Consider the following 9,115-nt stretch of genomic DNA (forward strand, 5'->3'; position numbering starts at 1 on the left):
TCAAAAATCCTGGCTGTGGACATGCGTGCCTCTGTGGATGATCACGGGCGTTTTTGGATGACGGCTGACTCATACAGGCATGTTACACGGATACTGACGATGTTTGGCGAATATGGGCAAATTTTGTGCACATCCATACGCAAATCCTCCTAAACGCCAGTGGGACAGGACCCTTAGTTGAAGTGTACCTATGATGAAAATTACAGACCTCTCTCATCTTTCTAAGTAGGAGAACTTGCACAATCAGGAGCTGACTAAATATTTTTTACCCCACTGTAATGAGCGGACTACTCATTAGTGATATCAGTGACCATTTGCTTGTTTTTGTTGCTTTCAATTTATTAGCTGATAAATTGACCATAGTAACATTAGACTTCACAACGAAAATAAAGGAAACTAGGGAAAATCGTATAATTACATTAAGACTGGAGTGACATTTATACTGAAGATGTAGATAAATCTTACGAATCATTCATTTCTATTATTTCCAATTTATATAATGAACATTGACCTTTTGTGTCAAAAGTTGGAAATAAACAAATCATTTATCTTGGATCACTAAGGGACTTCAGAATGCAAGTAAAAATAAAAAAAATTTGCACAAGCAGTTTTTAAAGTTTAGAACAAATGAAGCTGAGAGAATATATAAGACATAACTAACATTATGTGATCTTGTAAAAGACAGTACTGTAGTGATTTATTGGAAAAAAGAAAACAAATATAAAGAGTACTTGGAAATTTTTAAATGAAAAAAGTTGTTAAAGAATATCCTGCTTATTTTTATACAAATAGACCCAATCGCGATGACGTCACGCCCCGGGCGGGGCCACACCAGTAGGCAGTAAACTCTTAATGCAGCCACTGACTGTGTGCACTCAGTGATCCATCACACGCTGACAGATCAGCACCATGCATAAAAAAAAAAAAATACATCACATCCAGATGGATGACAATCCGTTTGAAAAATTTTCACTTTGCGGCATTTAGTCTCAAAGATCAGATGTGGTTTAACTCAGAATTGCGTCCAGTACAGGTGGAAGATGAGCTCACCCCGTGTTCACTTAAGACATCGATGGTTCCAACACATCACATGAAAAACAAACCTCCCCTTCTGTACTTTTTTTTTTCTTTTCCTTTGGTTTTCTCTGTGCAGCTCCACATTTAGGCGATCAGCTGTGACTGAAGTTATTATGAGGGCTGCAAACTAACGATCTGATTTTCGGTTCATTTTGAAATCAAACAGTTTAACATGAGCAAAAGAATGATTTTGCAGACAAACGGATGAACACAAAGTGTAAAGTTGGACTCAGTGGCATAAAAATGACTGTAAGCCACGGAAGAAATAAAAGCAGCCAGAAGAAACACAGAGGAGACTGTCCAGGAACCCAGGGTTCAGTTCTAGCTGGTCTGGTGGCTTTCAGGTTGTTAAAATGTATAAATGTGTGAATCCGTTTGCTGATGTTGCCATCAGTCCTGGAAAATCCTCTTTCCAGGATTAGTACTATGTAATTCTTACATTTACATACACACACACGTGTGTGTGTGTGCTCTCAAATTGTTATGGATGGGCTGATTTTGTGTTTGTGGATCTTTTTTTATTTTTGGGAAGTCGTGTGATCCACACAGGTGTATGAAATGTGCAGGTGTATATAATTAAAGCTGCCTCCTCCTTGTGGTGGCTTTTTTTTGGGGGGGGGGTCCAAAGAGAAACCTTTGGTTCGTTGTTTTTTTCTCCATTTTTCAACCACAGACGCACACACAGAACTGCATTTAATGACTCTGTAACACAGGTGACCTGCAGCCTGACGCATGATGCGCACAGCGGCTGGACTGTGCACGAGTGTGTTTTTTGGACCTCGTTTAAAAAGTTCCTCAACTTCAGAGCACGTCCTGCTGCTGCACTCAGCCCATCCAGACGGAACCAGACAGCAGAAAGATCACAGACAGACATCAACGTCTGCAGCAGCAGGCTGATACCAGCGATCCCTCATGTGACCACTGATAAAATAATTGTACGCCTCCAAAAACCTGAAATGGTCGTCATCTCCAAGATCTTCGGGATCAAGATTTGACACATCGTCTGAAGTCATCTTCCTGTGCGTTTTCTCATCGCATCTGCTTGGAGTCTGGAGTTTTCTGCCTACCGACTGTGTGCGCATGTGGGGGAAAGGCGGAAGTAAATAACAACAGCGATCCCTTCTATACTGACAACTGTTAAAGAAAACAAAGCTATAGCAGATCATTTTAATGGTCATTTTGTTAATGTGGGTAAAAACAAAAAAAAAAAAAGGAAAATTAAATTGTATATATTAAAACGGGCTCTTTGGATCACAGCAGATCAATTCACCCCCTACCACCCACCTCATTTTGGCTTGTCAGTATCTCACAAATAAAAAGTGAAATTTCCCATTGATGGGATATACAGGCTTATAGAAGGGGTTAATTCAGTTTTGGATTCAATGTTCATTACAGGAATGGATGAAAAAGAAATTATTGGCATAGTTCATAAACTTAAGGGGGAAAAAAAACAACTGATAGTGACAATTCTGATATGTTTTTGGTTAAAAATATTATTGATTGTACTGTTACGCCTTTAACGTATATCTGTAATTTGTCATTAATGACTGGGAAATGTCCTTTCAAAATGAAATTATCTAAAGTGATACCATTGTTTCAATCTGGTGACAAACATGTTTTTTCAAATTATAGGCCAATCTCCCCCTGACCACAAGTTTCTAAAATTTTGGAAAAGGTATTTGTAATGAGGTTAAGTGATTTCTTAACTAATCATCATATCCTTAGCAAGCAGCAATACAGTTTTAGAAAGAATCACACTACTTCACTGGCTGTAATAGAATTTGGTAAACAAATTTCCAATAAGATTGATAATAAGCAATATACTGTGGTTTTTTTTTTTTTTTTTGTATTTACAGAAAACATTTCACTGTAGATCATAGTTTGCTATTGGACATGTTACAGAAGTATGGTATCAGGGGACTGGCACATGACTGGATAATGAGCTACTTACACAATAGGTATCAGTGTATCCACATTGATGGGACAAATTCTGAATTCCTGAAGATTACACGTGGGGTGCCCCAGGGTTCAGTCGTTGGGCCATTGCTGTTTCTTTTGTATATTAATGATATATGCTTGGTTTCCAAGTCCGTAAGTTGTATTTTATTTGCTGATGATACAACTGTGTTTTGTAGTGAGGATCATTTGGGACAGTTCCTGGACACAATGGAGAATGAATAACAGAAATTTAAACAATGGTTCGATTCAAACAAATTATTGCTCCATTTTGGTAAAACTAAATGCATCATATTTGGGAATACATTATTATTATTATTATTATTATAATAATAATACGTGGCACGTGCAGGTCATACCGGCAGCCTAACCGTGCCAGATCTATCTCAAGATTCCCTCGTATGTGCTCAAAAAGTTTCGGATCCCGTTTTGCCACCATCGGAATATGTAAATTGCAGTCCTTAGATAACACATGGACCGCCATCGGATAGGTGTTCCATCTCGACCGCGCCCGGAAAATTCTGAACATGTGCATCACACTCGGGGAATACCAGCCGATTTTGACCAACTATGTTGACTTCCGCAGATGGCTGTCAGGACGTTTTGGAACTGAAATCTGACACCTTTTGGATGTGTGCCGATTCATAAGTCCGATGCCACTGTGCGTGATTCGGGCTATGTGTGATGGGGGTATGAGGAACACCAGGTTTCACTGGGAAAAACATTACACAAATAAAAGTAAACACTAATGGGGAAAAATACACAACTTCACCTTAATGCTTCACTGCAGGGAACTCTGGCAGCTGATCTCTGGTACACTGAAATGCATTGGTCCAGATCCATTAGATCCACCAGAAAACTCCTCAATCCAGTCCACTTTCAAAATATCAGCGTGTCTCGTCTCTGAATTCCACCAATCTGTATCCACTTATCTTTATTTTTCCTCCAATTATTCATCCCTCCACTGTTACATGGTACTGATCTGAGACAGGAGGACGGTGGTGTACACTCCTGAAATGTTCTCAGAATCCTCATTGAGATCTTCAAACTTCTTCAGGCCAGCTGGCTAATGCAAGACAACCACTGTGTTATTATTGCATCAGTTATGTCAATTACTTGCAAGATATTTATTATTAGTTGCCAAGGAGACTCTTCATTTTAGTTTCCGTGGTTACAGTTGATGGCTTGCATGCAATATCTACAATAGCTGTTGATGGTTTGCGTGTTTAAACTACTGTCTGGTATGCACTGCTGAGAAGTCTTGATTCATGAGAATTTGCACAAGTAACAATAAACCAGGAGCCTGCACAGGCTTCATCAACCTAACGTCGGCTTATTATTTATATCTGCTCTTTTATACAAAGAAGTTTAACACAAAAAGAAGAGAAAGATTCCGAAGGAGGCCCACTGTGAGGTGCAACTTCAGCATGAACATGAATTCAAGCAACGAGTCCGTATATCTCACAGCGAGCAGAAGAAATAACCATGAGCTGCAGCAGCAAATCGAAGATTAATTATTAAACAAATCTGATTTCAATAGCTGAAAGGATGAAAAATACAAATCTGAAGCAGGATCCACTGTGAAAATCTTCTGGATTACTTCTGCTGATGAAGCTCCTGTGAGAAGAAAACGCAGACGGGACAAACGTCTTCCTCTGCACGTGAAACGGACAGCAGCCGGCACCTGAGGCAACTCGTTGACTTTGCAGGATTTCTGGGTAATAATCACCCACAGGAATGCCGGGCATGTCCGTCTGTGGTCGTTGTAGCGTTGCCACGCTGCTTCAGGCTCCCTCGCCGCTCTCGTGTTCCTCTGCCAATGCAGTACAGGGCCAAGGATTCTTATCCTTCAAACGTGATACTTATTAAATCATGTGGAGGTTATGAAGGGTGGATTCCCCCTCCTCTGTGGAGTGCAGGATTTTTGATTCCCCCTGCACCCCCCCCCCCCCCCCCAAAAAAATTTGTTTTTTAATTGTCAACTCCACAACAACCTTCTCCCTTCAGGTACCCTCTCCCTGGTTGGGTTTCCAACGACCTCTCAAGTGGAATGCTGGGAATCCAGTGGAAATTGGCTGCACTCTACCGGCCCAGTCAGCTGTGCCCACTTTATTTTCCTTGTATCGCATGTCGAGTATGAGCAGGATTTACATGGATTTTCCTCCCCCTCTACTCTCTGTCTGCACTGAGAGGTGTTTAGTCTGAGCTGTTTTTCCCAGACACAGTCCTACTCTGTCTCAAGCTGGATGCGGTGATGCATCTGGAGTTGGCGCTCAACAGTAAACCCCCCTGACCCCCGTTTACGGCGCTCACGGGCTTCAGGTTCAGGCTGAAGCATCACGTTTGAAATAAGGCGTCTTCGTGTTTGGACATCCTGTAATACACACAGCCATGTCTGCTTTGACTACACACATACAAATCCTTTCCACAGTGTTATGTGGACTTGTGTGCGTTATGTAAGTTTTGAACAATCAGAGCGTAACGGTTTCGGTCTCTGATTAAGCACATTTCTGTACAGAAATGCTCTCTCTCTAACCAACCCCAGTCACTGCGTACTGAACTTAACCAACTCCCTAATACGCAGCTAAATTTATATAAAATCCTTTCTCTGGGGTTTCCTTGGACGTGTGACTGTGGCATTTTTAGTTTTAAAAAATATCTGCTATGAAAGAAACAGGAAGTAGCTATTTACTATATTTTCCAAAGTGTAAATCGCACCTGTTTAAAGATGCCTCTTGAAGAGGAAAAACCCATATATAAGTCGCACATTTTTTATGTATCATCAGTTTTTAACATGGTATTTTTGTGCATTACTGTAGTGTACTTTTTATTATTGCCATTTATTTTTTTATTATAAGAGTTTATTTTGTTTAGTGCTTTGATTCCTGGAAAAGTGTTATATAAATAGTCATTATAATAATTATTATTCATATCAAATGTATATAAGTCACACCAGAGTATAAATAGCAGGACTTGCCCAACTAGTTAAAAAGCAAAAAACATACATTACATACTTAGGAAAATACGATACTTCTCTGATTTAGTACATTTCTCTTAAGAAAACTGCCTGCGTCTCTCACCAACAACCACACCTGCTCCTAATCCATCACCAGTTCACCATTCACTAAAGCAGAAACGCCTATGTGATATTACAGAAATAAAAAAGTTTTTTGTTTTTTTTGCTTTACTTGAAATGGTGCATCAAAGGTCATCACTTTTGAAACTGTAATCTAGTAGGGCTTTTTGAATTTAATGAGTTGCAACACAGCAGACTTTACTCTTTTTGAGTTAATGACATTTCAATCTATAAGCATATAAATGGGTCATTTTAAAAAGGGTCATTTTTATTTTTTCCTTCAGATTTTAGTATTCACTTACATAATGTGAAGCTGGCTTGTTTCAAATGATGTTCAATAATGAGCTCCAGAATTAGTTAAATATTTTATCTTGAAGCTTTAAAAAGTTATAACAAAAAATGGCCAAAATTGTCAAGAGTGTAACACAAATGATGGTCATGATTATTAATCTTGTATCACAGATGGTTTGTCTTCTTTGAGGAGTTGTGGTGAGGTATGAAGGAAGAGAATCAAAGGAAAAAAATGCAATTATATTCATCTGCAGATATTCAGATGTGATAGTTTAAATATTTCATTCAAAAAATCTTTCACTGTAGAGACAATAAAGCTCATTTAAGAGAGCATATTGGACCAACTACATGTTTCAGGTGAGAGGGACTGCTTTTTTTCAAATAAATAAATTCTGTGTGTGCTTTTTTTGTTTTAAATGTAAAGATGAGGATGACGAGATCCTGCTCAGCACCTTGCTTGCATTTTTATGCTTGGGGGAAAAATTAACACAGGCTATATTGTATTATTTCATGCTGCATTTCTAGATATAGGTCAAAAAACTTTCACACTATTTTTTCCCATGCTATCTTTGGGCCTAAGAGTGTCATTGAACCTGTCACACAATGCAACGATCAGTGATACCGCCACATTACTTGTATGATGCTTTCATTTTTTGGACACAAACTTTTATAGGATTACACAACTTTGAAAAATGTTAACATTTGAATTTCATGGCCCATGTATGCAGTAACCCACAATCAAGTCAATATTTATCCCTCTGATTTTAAATTAAATCACAGGGACAAACATTGGGGGGGGGGTGTCATGGAGGCACCCCCCTTCTTACGCCCCTGGAACAAACCCAACTGTCACGTGTACACCACGCTTCCTCTCACCTGTCACCTGAATGACGTCGGTCGCTGTTGTTCACGTCATTCATGTCCTCCGTGAGTGGGCGTGCGTGGGAGGCCCCATGGGGGCTGAGCCCCCCAGGACACGTAACGTGACAAGAAAAAACAAGCAAAAAAAAAACAAAAAACGTCACGCTGTCACCGCTGCACAAACAAATACTTTCACATGGGGAAAGAGTTTTACAGACAAACTGCTCCAGTTGAGGGGAAAAAATGCTTTTGTTTTTTTAAATGAAAAATCCTCCAACAGTCCGGCTCCAACGCGGAGCTTCAGAATAAAAAAACTTCCAAAACATTTCCATGTGAACACGTTCAGGCTCAAAAAATAAAAATCTCAAGATATCAAACGATGTGGAACAATAACAACAACAAAAACAAGTGGATTCACGGTATTTGTGACGCGCAGCACCGCAGATTTCCGTGATTTTGATCCCCTCGCTTCTTGCTAACTTTGCACATTTTGCGTTTCTGGGCTTTTAATTTGAAATGTAACTCTGTCGCCCCCTAAACCGAATTTGCGTGTCCACATAATATCATTAATACAACCAGGTGTGGAACAGTAAAGCGACTGTAGGAAGAATTTACGACACTCTGATGTAAGAAAAGTCAAGATGGTTCTGAGCGCTTCTTCTTGTTAGCTTCTTCTTAACGACGCAGTCAGTTTGTTGAAGCAAATGAATAATAATTAATAAAAAAAAAAATCCTGCTGCGTCACACGTCCTGACAGAATAAATATCAGCACCGAAACCAGCTTTTAGTCCATCAAGTGATCACGTTAAATCCACTCCACGATCAGCTCCATATTCTCCACAGGCACCTCGCCGGCGGGAACGCGCTCTACGCTCGTCTGCGTCCAGGCGCGCACACAACAGCGGAGAGGGGGGTGAAGGGGCGGAGCATATTGTGATGCATTCAGGCACACTGGGAAAAACAACCACCCACGCCACTGCTTCAAGACGCCTTGGCTGTAAAAATTTCAGCGTTTTATTATATATTTCTTCACGATTCCTTAAGTTTAAACTTGTCCAGAAATGTCTTAAAACACTTTTGCTTATAAATTTCCCACTTTCTTCTACAGGAATGGCTGCCACTGACATTTGTAGTGATTGGAATATGCAAAGTGACATAATACATAAAAAATGTCGAAATATAAAAGATAATAAACCTCTAAATAAATTCATTACAAAATGAAAATTCAGATGGCGATTTTGATTATGTATGACTCCTATTAACGGATCATTAAGCCTCCTTATTAATACCAATCAGTCACAAATAATTTGCTGATCAATATACATCTAAAAAAATTGAATATTGTGAAAAAGTTAAATTTTTTTGCCACGTATTTCAGAAAATGCAAATTCTATATATTCTAGACGCATCACATATAAACTAAAACGTTTAAGCATTATTTTTATTTTAATGATGTTCTAATGCTTCAAAAAGAAAAAAGTTCCATTAGATCAAATTTTTTTTAAAGTTTAAAAAAAGAGAGCTTTATAGCACAAAAAAGTCAAACATCTGCAAAGTATGTTGAATTGTGCACCCAGTACTTGTTTGGTTGGTTGAATTCCTGCATCAGTGTGGCTTATTGTGGATGCCATCCACCAGTGGTGCTGCTGAGGTGTTCGGAAGCCCATGTTAGTTCAATAGCGGCCTTCAGCTCATCTACTCGTATTTTTCTTGGGAGGTGATGGTCTAGTCCAGGGGTGGCCAAGTTCAGTCCTCATTGGATTCAGGTGTGTTGGAGCAGGGAGGACAACTAAGAGTGTCAGGAATGTGGCTCTCGAGGACCGAACTTGGCCACCCCTGGTCTAGTCACTAGTG

General features: G+C 39.4%; 1 protein-coding gene across 1 annotated transcript in view; it reads right to left on the minus strand.

The window, feature by feature from the left end:
• The window catches only part of map3k3 (mitogen-activated protein kinase kinase kinase 3), a 43,757-nt gene extending 35,604 nt beyond the window's left edge, over positions 1-8,153 (minus strand). The window contains exon 1 of the mRNA XM_034190574.1: positions 7,277-8,153. The gene's annotated coding sequence lies outside the window, so the exon portion shown is untranslated. The remainder of the gene's footprint in view (positions 1-7,276) is intronic.
• Positions 8,154-9,115: the final 962 nt, after the last annotated feature.

This window comes from Thalassophryne amazonica, chromosome 16 (genome assembly GCF_902500255.1).
Source record: "Thalassophryne amazonica chromosome 16, fThaAma1.1, whole genome shotgun sequence".
Classification (NCBI taxonomy): Eukaryota; Metazoa; Chordata; class Actinopteri; order Batrachoidiformes; family Batrachoididae; genus Thalassophryne; species Thalassophryne amazonica.